The 13,892-nt window shown below is 39.4% G+C and overlaps 1 long non-coding RNA gene across 1 annotated transcript; it reads right to left on the bottom strand.

Moving 5' to 3' along the window:
• Positions 1–5,141: 5,141 nt before the first annotated feature.
• LOC309626742 lies at positions 5,142–13,819 on the bottom strand. The gene is made up of 2 exons (XR_014243379.1): positions 10,009–13,819; positions 5,142–8,597 (listed from the first exon to the last, which is right to left on the bottom strand). It is a non-coding gene; the product is annotated as an uncharacterized lncRNA (long non-coding RNA).
• Between the last annotated feature and the right edge of the window lie 73 nt (positions 13,820–13,892).

A 13,892-nucleotide genomic window follows, 5' to 3' on the forward strand; every position in this document is an offset into this window, starting at 1 on the left:
CTTTTTGAGGGAATAATGAGCAGAGCATGTTGAATTTCGGAAACCCTAAAAATCCTTTAATTAGCTTTCTACTGCATCTCCCTATCTATCTATCTATCTATCTCTGTAGCAACTACTATTGGACAGTTTTCAGTCTGATTTTTTCTTTCCCTCTTACTCATTTAGGTGTGGTATGTTAGAGCCAACTCACAGGCTTACTCATTATTAAATTATCAAGAATTTTGTAAACTGGTTGTTAAACACAACCATTATTAAAAAGTAAATGACATGCACTTACAATTAAATAAATTATATTAAAAAACAAAAGTAATACTCAAAAATACACTTTACTATTTTTCATACTCTTGAGATTATTTGCACTTATTGTGTCTGTATGGCAGAAATACTATATCATGGTGTGCTCTTATACATCTCTGCCCAGCTCAGTAGTTCTTCCCAACTCAGTAGTTCTTCCCAACTCAGAAGTTCAGTACTTCTTGTTGGTAGTTTGAAATTGGCCATGGTGGGAGTATTTATACCATGGAAATTAGCAAATGTTACAAATCAGGGCTTTCACCCCTTTGATGGCTTTCAAATTTCACCCATCTCCCCTACCTCCAGTTTGCTGGTTAATAAACATTCAGCAGCACACCACTGGGTAAAATGTATACAGTTCTTCTCCTCCTTCTTCCTCTTCTTCCTCTCCCTCTCCCTTTCTCTCTCCCCCTCCCTCTCCCTCTTCTTCTTCTTCTTTTTGTATACATGTTTTGGTTACCATGTTGCCAGGGAAGACACATCTCTTAGTTGTCTTTCTCCTATCCCTTTAGGTTTGTTGCAAATATGTTTAAGTGCAGAGTCACTGACATCCCCCTCTAAGTAAGGCTTCTTCCTTTCTTTTCTCATTTACTCTCTTTCTTGCCTTCACCCCTAAGAAGTATTGGATCCTACAGAGTGTTCCCTGCAGCCCCAAGGTGCTGTGGACCGGGGGCTAAAGCAATTCTTGGCAAACCCTGGCAGAAAGCAAGAAAAAAAATCAGGACTTGATAGTGACTGTGCTGCAGTTGTCGATAGTATTAAAGCAAGATAATGGGATATTGTCAAAATTTAGCACTGTTTTTAGCTTATAAAATAGTTGGGTCACATGTATATAGAGTCTATTAAATCAAATATTTATTATTAATCAGTTTATCTTATCATTACCTGTGTTTTTGTAGTAGCTCGAAAGGTGACATTTCCATGAGTATTCATATAACTATTAGAAGATAAACTTACATTTGGGGGAGCCTATAAATCATTTAATTAGCCTAGGACTTCATTTCCCTGTCTGCCAAGTGTGTGTAAGTAGAAGCTCTTTCGTGATCCTGAGCATGATTAATCCCTTACCATCCATCATGGTGGGGCATAATGTATATAAGATATTTTTATATGTATGCATTTTGCCAAATATTATATCGAGATATTTGGCAACATCTGGACAATTGATTGAAAGGAGATCATCTCTCCCCAGACCACCTTCTTTCCCCTTTTAGACTTGTACAGGCCCACCCTAAGTGTAAAATCACTCACCTGGACTTGCAGGCTCCTATCACCAACACCCATCACAGCATATGTGGAAGATGACTTTTAGGAGGTACATTTTGGAAGTCTAGAGAGATCATATAATTAGTTTAGCACTACATCTCCCCATCTGCCAGAAGTGTATAAAGGAAACTTTTATCCTCATCAGCATGATTAAATCCCTTCCTTTCATCTCGGTAGGGCATAATGTAAATACGCGCGCGCGCGTGTGGGTGCGTGTGTGTATGTTGCCAAATATCCAAATATCTAACTGGGTATTTGACTGCATCTGGACCACTGATTGAAGGGAGGTACTCTCTCCCCAGACCCATTTCCCTTGTCCTTTTTAGAGTTGCTTCAGGCCCAGGTGAAATGTGAAATCACTCCCTAGAGTTTGTGGCTTATGTCACCAACCACCAAATTTCACAGCATGTATGGAAGATAACTCTTAGGCAATGAATATCAGAAGCCTGGAAATCATTTCATTGTTCCAGCACCAAATCTCTCCATATGCCTAAAGTGTATGGGTGAAAGCACTTTCATCTTCATCCACATGATTAAGCCCCTTCCTTCCATCTTTGTAGGATATATTGTATATAAATATTTTGTACATAAAGATCGCCAAATACTGTAAGGAGGTGTTTGGCCAAAGCTGGACTCCTGATTGAAGGGAGATGCTGTCTCCCAGTCCCTCTCCCCTTTCCTTCTCAGAGTTGCTGCGGGCCTAGGTTAGGTAGAGAATCACTAACCTGGAGGGGCTCATGCAACTCACCCATCTTAGAGCACGCAGTTCATCTTATAATAAAAGCCCATCTCCATTTAAAAACTGAGAAAGCATCCCAATGCCTATACTCCTCAAAACAATTTCCCTAAGGGAAGCCTGGCACATCAAACCAAAAGAACAGCTGCTTCTCTTCCAGACAGAAATGTGGCCCCTGGCAGGTCACCAGCATTAGGGAAACCAGTGTGTTCTGAATAACTACCATGAGAATATTTCAGACAGTCAAACTTGAAACCAGTTTAAGCATCAACATGTTTTAAATGTAAGATAGCCCTTTAAAATTTACAAAAGAGTTTGGGGGTATTTTCCTTTTTTGTGGGCGTGATGTACTTAGCCCTCTTCTAGGCACTGTGAAGGAGACAGGAAGTGAAAGAACTCTGGATTAATATAATTTGATCTGTGTTTCTGGGTTTTGGGGTAGAGTGCCTTATTGAAAAGTGGATACCATCTTTAGCTCAAGTATTGATTGCATAAGCAAAAACGGGCAGGGGGCAGTAAGCTGTGGATACTTTGTTCTGTGCTATGTTACCTGTACTCAGTGGAACTGTTTCTGGAGTTGGGTTTTAAGTCATGATTCTGAAGCTTCCTTCCTCTCTTCCACTAATGAAGCAATGACGGCTATTTTCATTTTAATGAATAGAGAACTAAGAAGAAATATTTTAGCTCTGCCTTCCAGTAGCAGTTTCCCCTTATTGCTCCTCATTTAAAATATCCGCACCACTCACCATGCCATCCTCAGTGCTCAAGGCTTGAGACACATGCAAAGGAGAAGTGTGAGAATGCTTGGGAGCATCAGGTGAGCCCTCTGGATGAAAATCACATGATCGGGCCCCCTGGTAACAAGCTGGAGAGAGAAAAGTACCCAGAACCTTAAGGATGTATTCATTGTTCTTGCTCCCAACTCTAGGTCAGATTGAATTTTGTTTTGTGGTTCAGGAGTTTAGTAGAGTGGAGGGGCTAAGTGCTGTGGGAAAGGAAGATGGAAATTAAAGGTTTTAATTTGCTTAAGGGTAGGAGTAAGCTCTGCTCAGCTTACCTCTTTCCCATCTGCCCCTAACAGCTATAATTAAACATTCAGTAGATGGATGGAGGAGTTGCAAGGTTTGAATTTATAACCTGCCTCTGGGTACTACTCTAGGAAGGTTGTACATGTACCAGAGGTTATCCCAGTTTTGTGATGCATCATTGACTTGGGAGAGGGTGAAGGAGACTAGACTTTTCTGTGACATCTTCCATGGTAGTCATTCTGAGCACATTGGCTCTGCTAGTTGGTATGGTGGAAGGGCACCATACTAACAGGTTTGGAGGCTGACTCCTAATCCCATCACCAACACTTAGCAGGTATATGATCATGGGCAATTCATTCAATTGCCTGACAATTATAGACTATATAGGGGGAAGAGCACTGGATTTGGAGTCAAGAAACTTGGACACTTGGCTCCATACTTTCTTAGCTGGGAGACTTTGGGGCAAGCCACTTAGTCTCTCAAGCCTTAGGTTCTTCAGCTATACTATAATGGGAATAAACTTCACTAACTACCTCACAGACTTGTGGTGAGAATATAATCAGATAATGGGATGAAAACACGATACTGGAAAGGGCTATACAAAAGTGGGAGATCATTTTTATTATCTATTCACTAACGTTTTCCACTGCCTCTTGAATCCATTTTATTTTCTTCTAACCAACAATTACATCTCTCACATCTTTTTTAATATGAGGAATTAAAACATGGGTATGATGTAGGGGACTGGAATTATTTTACTTTCAACATAGAGGTGGGAGAAGTGTTTGATGGGCGCAGTGGGTGTTAGATATACCAGTGAAATATGTGGGTGGGCATTTTCCTGGGCCACTTTGACAGTACCCTGGGACGTGATCAGGACCCTTGCAGAGACACTAAGGGGAGAGCAAACAGTGATTAAGAGTTGAGAGGAGGGTCTGGCGCACTGCTGCCCTCCTGTCAGCTTTGTCACTACTCAGGGGGTGGGGTAGGCTAAGATTTGAGGTGTGATTGGAGGCCTAGGAAAGAAGACTGTCCTTAGGGCCCCAACAGCTGTGTAACAGGCTCGAGCCCTGATGGTGAAGGGGAGAAAGTGTTACTTGTGAGATCAGCTCTCCTGGGCATCAGCTGCTTTGTTATCACCAGCAACCTTAGTCCTGGTCAGTATTATTTTCTGCTAAGAAAGATATTGAAACATAGCCTCAAGGAACTTTCATAAGTACTGGGAAGCAGGGACTGTCTCATCAATCTTTGCATCTTCAGTAACATCTGGTAAGGTGCCTTGTATATAATAGGTGCTTAATAAATGTTGCTTGAATTGAATTATCCTCCAACCCCACAAGAATTATGCTCAATTTTCCACCAAGTGATATCTTTGGAAAATAGTACTGATTTGTATGTCAGCTATGTGTGACTTTGGGCAGGTCTTTCCATCTATCTTGTCTTCATTTCATTTGTAAAATGAAGTGAGTTAGATGCTCTCTAAGGTCCCTTCCAGCTCCCAAATGTTACAATCCTGTGATTCTAAATGTTTCCATTGCCTCTGAACTTGGGTGCGGGTGCGCAATGCCTCCCTTGTGGCTCCATCTCTCCTCCATAGGCTTTGTTCAAAGGAAGAGGTCTGAACATTCCACAGAGTTATTTGTTCCTCTGCAGCGGTTTTTACTGTTTTCAGAATAGTTCTGGAGGAGCAGCCTTTTTGACATTTTAAAATGTATGGTATTTTCTCCTTGTATTTTATTTCTCATGGTGGAGAAAGAGAGGAGGAAATGCAAAGAAAGAAACTGAGCACAGTAAACATGGCATGTTTTTCATAGGTTTTTATTTAGGAAGAGAGAGAGAGAGAGAGAGAGAGACTGTGTGTGTGTGTGTGTGTGTGTGTGTGTGTGTGTGTCTGACTGAGCACATATTGACTGGATAACAGAGAGAAGCCAATCAGAATCAGAAGCACACTGTGTGATTGGGAGAAGCTGGTCCAGGATTAAAACTTACCCATGGATAATCTAAATGTGGATAGATAAGAATTGGCCATATGGTGAAATGAGATGGATAGAAAATGTACTTTTTAAGGAAATTTTATTTTAGTACCAAATTTTGCCAGTGACAATCTTTAGTTAAGAAAGAAATTATTCTGAACTAAAATTCTCATCTCTGCCACTTTGGTTTTAAAAAACCCCATTATATTCATGGAATAATATTTATATTTTAATTAAAACTTTATCTTAATTCTGTTTCATCTATTTAAAGAAAACAAATAAGCAGCATTTTTCATTGCATTTAAAAATGTAAAATACTTGCATGCCACCAATGTGTAATATCTTACCAGTTCAGATGCCTGTAATGTGTGACCTTATGTGTACCTGTATTGTTTTGAAGAGAACAAAGGAAATAATACATTGTAAGCTGTTTAAATTTATATTGGCAACATTTATCTGGCTAAGCAGTTATTGATAAATCCACATAGTTTCATTTTTCATTTTGAAACTTTTCAAGGGTAGACATTATATTCATTAGGGAATTAAAGATTAATTTGCCTTTTAAATGTGAAATTGAACATTATGTGGGAAATAAATGTGTAAAAAAGCAAAATGTATGAAGCGTGAAATACTTTTACCATGATAATTAATAAGGATCCCAGTCGGCACAGATAGGTGCAGTGTTTGGCCTTTTGGAATTTGCCAGCCTGACCTAATGCTAAGGTAAAGGTATACTGTTTTAATTAATCAAGATCTTTCTGCTTTCAAAGATGTAATGTATTCATTTGTGTCTGGAATGAAATTTCCAAGTGAAAATGTACAGAACATTAGGAATAATAAACTTTTCTTTTAAAATGAAAGTAAAGACTGATTTAATCTAGATAATTTTAAGACACATTGTCTCTTTAAAATAAATGATTGGCACCATGTTCTCATATTAGAAAAGTACATTTGCTAGAAAGGACCATAGTAAGTAAGTGCCCTTACTATGAGGAAGATAAGAAGTAGACAGACAACCAGAAGTAGCCAGAGGAGAAACAAGACCTCCTTATTAAAATGAAAATACACACACACACACATTCAGCTAAACAGTTAACATTTCTTAGAATAAATGGGAACAAGAATACAGATATACTTAACCCCAAATGCGTTAAGTATTTTACCTTGAATTTTTTATATTAACTTTGGAATTAAATTTTTTGTAAGGTATGCTGGGATTCAAAACAGGGAACACTAAAAATAAAGTAACATTGTAAAGGCTTGTCCTGGAAAAACAAGAAAACCTACTCTTTCTGCCACCCTGTTGAACTCTGCCCTAACTCTTCGTCACTTAGACTGATGATGAGGTCCAAGAAGAAGCATAGGAGGCCTGTATCTAATTTCTATATTTGCTGTCTCATACCTTTTCATGGTCAAGGAGGTAAAGTAATTATTTTCTCTGAAGAATTCTCTCAGTCTCTGAGGCTGTAATGAATGGGAGTTACAGGTGTGCACTTTGGGGTCAGACTTGCCTAGTTCAGATCTCACTTCTGTTAGTTGTGTGAATTTCTGCAAATTACCTAGCCTTAGTCTCTTCACCTCTGAAATAGGAATCACAGTCGTACTTCACAGTAGGACTATTATGAGGATTCATGTGTAAAAATACTTAGAGCAGTGCCTGGCATACAGAAGGCACTTAGGTATTAGTATCCTAAATTCTAACCTAAATTAATATCCATGGATATTAACAGCAACAAAGTTCCCTGTTTAATGCTGACAATGTCAGGAATTTAAGGAGGACTGAATCTTACTCATTTTTGTGTTTCCACTGTCCATTCCCTTCTGGCAGACAGGCCCTCCCCCATCACTCCAAGAATCAAATACAAATAAGATACAGCTGACTCAGAAGTTACTCCTGACCCACCCTCTCATTTAGCTCCTCATGAATTCCCTGATGTTTCAACTTGCTTGTACTTGCCCTGCTGTCTGGGTGCCCTCCTTTGGATTTGGCAGTCTGGCTTTGAGCAGTGACTCCTTGACTTTGGGTGTGTTGTATATTAGACTTGACTCTTATGGACCACCCTCTCTTGATCATTCAGCCTTTCTCTGGGGCTGTAAGAAGTGGCGCCCCACACCCTCCCTGCCTCAGCTAACAGCTTGCTTCTCAGCCCACCAGTCAGGGAACACAGTCAGATGCCCACAGCTTCCTGCAATTATCCCACATATCACAGGGCTTCTGTAGGAACTAGATGTACATGAGCTTGGATGAGGCGGTGCTATGCTTTGGCCCAACCAACCTAAGAAGGGAGATGATGTAGGAAAATCAATGCATGACTCAAAAGGCGTGGTGGTGGAGGCCGGGTGGAGGTGGGGGAGGTCTCCAAATTGTAGACCACTGAACTTATCAATCCTGAGCAAAATCCTAGAAAAGTGTATTATCCGCTTTAGTGGTTTGTAAGCACTTAAAAGTGAAGCAGTGATCTCTAACAGGTAGCACAAATTCACTTATATTAAATGATAGGAAATCATGAGAGTACAGTCAAAAGAACATACTGTGTTTGGATTTCATCAAGACATTTGAGAAAGTCTCAACACCCTTGAGAAATGTGGGCTGTATAACAGTTCAACTAAATAGTTAAATGACTGGTTTAAACAGTCTTTTTTTTTTTTTTTTTTTTTGACTCATGATCATAAGTAAAGGCTGATGAATGGAAGAATTTCAACCAGGAGGGCTTAGCCACTACATGGCTCTTTCCTTGATGAGTTTTGGTTAGCAGTTCATCAGTAATTTGGATGTGATACTCATGGAATACAGACTGAGTCTTTAACTAATGGGCACTGGGAGAGATAAGGAATACTTCGAGAGGTTCAAAAATATCTGGACAGGCCAAAATCTAAGCCTGTGTCTAATCAGATGAAATTGAATAGAAACAATAGTAGTTTTCTACTTTTTTTTAATATATATATAAATTTATTTATTTATTTTTGGCTGTGTTGGGTCTTGGTTGCTGCACGTGGCAAGCGGTGGCTACTCTGTTGCGGTGCGTGGGCTTCTCATTGTGGTGGCTTCTCGTTGCGGAGCTCGGGCTAGTCTAGGCGCGCGGGCTTCAGTAGTTGTGGCACATGGGCTCAGTAGTTGTGGCTCACGGGCTCTAGAGCGCAGGCTCAGTAGTTGTGGTGCATGGGGTTAGTTGCTCAGCAGCACGTGAGATCTTCCTGGACCAGGGATCGAACCCATGTCCCTTGCATCGGCAGGCGGATTCTTATTCACTGTGCCACCAGGAAAGTCTCTAGTTTTCTACTTTTAATCCAAAAAGTCAACTACAAAAGATAGAATGGGAAAAATGTGACTTAATTGCCATCTGTGTGGATAAAGACTTTGGTGTTGACTAAAAGCTTAACTGTGAGTAAGAAGTAGAATGAGCCTGCCTAAAAGCCAACTCTAGCTTCAGTGACAGTAGACAAAGAGTCTTGATATTTGTCCAAAAATCTGTTATTTGTCCTGGGCTTTGGGCCTCAGCTTTTGGAATTTCTACTTCAATATTATTCCCATCATCCTTGAACTTTGGCATGGTTGGTGATAGGTATTTTTAAAGGTAATTCTTACATCTAATCAGTCAACAGTGTCACTGATAAGAACAAAGTATGTCATTCAGATTTGCTATTATTTTATGAATACTGATTTTCAGATATAGGCAGGTATTCTAGATTTAATCTGAGTGAAAAATCTGTTATTTATTTGTTGAAATTCTATCAAATATAAATGTATATTGCTAATTGGATAAGTAAAATGCTGTAATAATTGCTGATTGTGAAAGGTTTCTTTTGTCTTCAACATCAATTAAAAATAAATTAATTCAAAAACTATTAAAAAGTATTAAGAACTTTCAAGTAGATAAGTAGGGAAATAGGTTGACAGTTACTACAAATATAAAGAGAGACTGCACTAGTTAGATAACTTAGGAAGAACAAGAATATCTTTTTTAGTCAATATATGCTTAAAATTTTAAAATAATAATACAAGGAAAGATAAGTAGAGGTTACATCATACTATTATTCTTTATAGAAATCTTTGGTGTACCTAGCATGTATAATTTAAAACCAGAATTTAATTCTTATTTAGTTCCATTTAGGACATGGCTCTTGTTCATCCACTCACCTCTGCTGAAATCTGACTCTCCAGTGACTGTAGGAGAGTCTAACAGCTCACAGAACTGGGAAATTATTGTTCCTATGCTATACTATGTTAAACTTTACTATTTTAGCACTAACATTTTAAATAATATTAAAACAATAATTTAAATTTTGGCATCAAAATTTAGGTTTATTTGTGTATCCAGAAGTTTATTTTTTGATAGTGATACCTGTGAGCAACCTTGGCTTCAGCTGAAAATTTAAATTCTCAGCCCTTTGGCACTTAGCTGAAATATGCATTTAGTGCACCTTCAGCGGAGGCACAGTAGGGTATGAAAATATGAGGAATGGCAAAATCAATTCCAGCTGATGGCCTTAGGGAAGTTTGAGTCAGAAACAGGCACTTGAGACGGGCAATGAAACATGAGGAAGCTTCTAACAAGCAGAGATGGGGTGCTAGGGAAAGATATTTCAAGCTAAAGGTTTTGCTTGAATCCTTTCTATAAAATCCTGCGCCCCAGCTATGGTGTTTGTCTTCTCTGATTCCTCCCTCCCACTGCTTTAACCAACTCTAAGCTCCCAGGGATGAAATCCTTACCTTTTAGTTACAACTTGATGTCTTTAGCTTAAGTTTTCTCAGTTCTCCTATAAAACACATTAAAAAAAAAAAAAACAAACTTCAGTATATCAAGGAAACTATTTCCTAAAGGAACTTTTGATAACAAGAAAATTGCCGCTGGCATTAATTTGCAAATGATGATTCAGTGTGACACGCTTTATGAGTTACTCTGGCAGGAAGTTTAAAGATAACACTACTTAGGGCTTGTAATACATTAAGTAAAGTCACAGTGTCATTTTGTCAATCACTTTCACTCTGGCGAAACCCTGAAAACTAACAGGATGTGTACTCTGTTCCTTATTCAAATATTTTACCTAACAGTCTCAGATGTGTTCTCTTTCGTATGTTGAACTTAAACTGTTTTCCATTACTTGAAGTGGGATTAAATGTGTGGGGAGGGGTGCCAGACCACTTTTATTTCAGAGGCTCGCCTTTCATGGAATAGGCGCTGCAGTAGTCAGCTTTGCTAGGTCAGTCTATAGTAACAAACAAACCTAAATCTCTGTTTACTTCTTGCTCGCATTACACGTCAGCACCTGTGTTCAGCCGAGGCTCTGATTCCATGTGACTTCTCATTCTAAAACCCAGGCAGAAGGAAAAGACTCTATTTGGGACATGCCATTCTCTTGGTGGAAGGAAAGAGTAAGCACACGAGTAGGAAATGGCACTCTTAAAGCCTCCACTCAAAGCTGTCGTATTGTCGCTTCAATTCATTTTATTGGCCAAAGCAAATTCATGTTTGTAAGCTTTGCGATTACAATATGACAGTACTTTTGTGAAGAAAGAAGGAAAAGAAGCCTGAAAATATCTACAGAGAGGCACTGCAAGTCATATAACAGTGGGTAAGGTAGTCTTTTCCTCTACGGGAGAGCAAATAGTTGGGAACAATATTGCAATCCACCACAGGCATTTAGTGGATTAACCTTTTCACTTATTTATGTAAATATAATTTTCAGGTTTTGCCTTTTTTTCCCTCTTCTAGAATTGTGCTTTTTCTAACTGTAAGCTAATAATGGCAACCCATAAAGTGTAGTACTTTTAAGAGAGCTCTGTCTCCATTTCAGGATGAGTTTCACTGGATCTTGTCCTGTGGAGCCAAACCCTCTCACAGCTGCTGTTTATATCTGCATCAGGACCTTGGCTGGCATTTACCATGAACCTTGTGGATCTGTATCCAACTCATGTGCAGGAGGGGGAGGGAAAGTTATTCATTTATTTACAAATATTTATTGAATACCTACTGTATGTCAGGCATTGTTGCAGACGCTAGGGAGAGAGGGGTAAATGATGCAAACTCCTTAAGCTTACGTGAGTAAATAAAGCAAGATGTTAGGGAGTGACAGGTGCTAAGAAGACAAAGCAAGTAAAGGGGAGAAAGACAGGGTAAGAGGATCAGAGAAGACCTTTCAGAGGTGACATTTGAACAGAACCTTCATGAAAATGAGGGCGTTAGCCATGAGTATTTGGGAGGGAAGCATTCTCCTGTGTAGCAGAAAGAACTTGAAGTGAGAAAATACTTGGCAGGAATGAGAAACCTCAGGGAGGCCCTGTGACTGGAGTAGAGCAAAAGAGTGTATGCGTGGTAGGAAATAAAAATTTTCATGTAAGGACTGGTGGGGGTGGATTGTATTGTAAAGGAATTTCCTTTCCTTTCCAAAGGAAATGTGTTGGGAAGCCCTAAGTGGTTTGGAGCAGGAGGGTGACATGATCTGATTTATTTTAAAAAGATCATTCTGGCACTGGTATACAGAATAGATTGTAGTTAGAGAAAGCAGTGAGGAAAGTTCTATTTTTTTACCGTTTTATCCAATACTAGGATGTTATTCTTAATACGTCTGGTACCATATGTGGTATTTAATGTATATGGGTTTAGGCTATTCATATTTGTGAGTCTTGTGATTACAATATGATAACACTTGTCTGAAGAAAGGAAAAGAATCCATCACCAAATCACTTTATTTTAGAAAAATGAATTAGAATAAGATGAAGGCATTTGTTAGGAAAAACTTAAAGAGCTAAAAAAGAAAATATATTTAATGTATGCCTAATATCCCATATTGGAAGGTCAGGGAGGAAATGTGTCATAGTTTAAATCAGTCAGACATTGAATTAAAAGCCCTCTCTGCTTATTAAAGAGCAAAGCAGAAGAAGCCATATCGCTGTAAAGGAAAGTCCTTCTTAAAATAAACCATATCTGGATAACCATGGTTCTCTGCTTTGCTTTTTCAGGAACTCTGTTTTGTCAGTTTCCCCAGAGGTGTAGCAGGAACTCACAAGAGACTTGCCAGTTAGCATAACACCTATATATTAACTTATAATGAAATACAGAACTACCAAATGAATCCAGATATTCAGCTCATCCAGTCAGAACACCATCTCCCTGGACTGTGTTAGAGAATTTTTTTTTTATGTAACTTGGACATGGTCACAGATGATCTTACTTTAAAGAATTTGATGAAATTTAGGAGACAGTCTGATCAACAGTGGAAAGCATGCTAGAATTTAAGTCAGGCTACCTGTACTTCATTTCTGGATCTCCAGTTACTGTCTGTGTGACCTTGCACAGATTACTTAACTTATTCTGAGTCTTAGTTTTCTCATCTGTAGAAATGGAGGATACTAATATATTCTTTGCAGGGTTATTTAGAGGATTGGATGAGATATTATAAAGGGAGTGCTGGCACAGTTCTTGGTGTGGGTTAAATATTCAATAAAAGTTGAACCTGAATTCTGAATTCTGTAGGAAATTGCTCTCAGCTGCTATCTCCAAGAATATTTGAGAAATTGATTCCCACGAAGATGCTATAGAAAATAAGATGCAATGGCACAAGATTTAATGTTAATTGCCTTCTAAGTGTATTTTCATTTTGGAGGGTTTTTTTTTTCTTTTTTTCTCTTTCTTTCTTTCTTTTTTTTTTCCTGAAAAACTCCAAATCATCAGTGATCTTCACTGCTAGAATTAGTGGATGTTAATTGTATGAAATTCCAGGGTGTTTACCTGGGGTGCTCCCTGCTCTGAGGGGAAGAAGTAAATGCCAGGAGGCTTGACAATTAGTTGGCTCCCACACTGGGTGTAGCTGGAATGTATCTCAAGCAGGCACTTCAATCCTCTATCTGGCTGTATTTTTTGAGAAGGCGTATCAAAGCTGAGCATTACTCCGGGGAATGGTTTATTCCTGAAGAGCAGGCCAGGAAAATTACCGGTGAGTGATTAAAGGAATGAATGCAAGGCCGTGGCTGTTCCCTATCCTCAGAGCCCTGGACAAAAGGCAGCCATTTCTTAGGCCACCCTAGAGCTGCCATCTGAAGTATTCCCGCTGTCTTCCTCTTCGCCTTCAGAGTGCCCACCTGCCCCAGTTCCCCCCTTTAAGCAGCGCTTCTACTTTTTTCTCCCACTTACATCAGCCCGGTTCCACTGCCTGTTGTACAGCTTGAAGCTGGAATGCGAAGATGGGATGGGGTGGAAACTGATCGCGGCGACATCACCCTTGGTTGCAAACCTAAGGAAATCACTAGGGCCACTATGCGCTTGAGGTGACATCCGCCTGATTTACGTCCCCCTCGTGCTTGGCCTGTTTCCTTTTCTATCAGTTTTTCACAAGTTTAAAGGTCTCGATGTTATGTCCTCACATTACCAACGAAGGGTACAACACAAGTCCTGCCTTGTGTCCCTCTTGACTAAAAGTCAAAGTAAAGAGGAAATCTATACTAAGGAGCCTCTAGTTGCTGTTTATAGCTCCCAAAGGGTCCAAGGTAGATATTTCCACTAGTAAAGGACGTTTTCTCAGGCTGGTGTAAGGCTTGGTATCCGCAGCCACTTCCAAAGTCCTGCACACAGGAAAGACCAGGGTCTGCGCTGAGCC

This window comes from Balaenoptera borealis (assembly GCF_965194805.1).
Source record: "Balaenoptera borealis genome assembly, chromosome: 3".
Taxonomy (NCBI): Eukaryota; Metazoa; Chordata; class Mammalia; order Artiodactyla; family Balaenopteridae; genus Balaenoptera; species Balaenoptera borealis.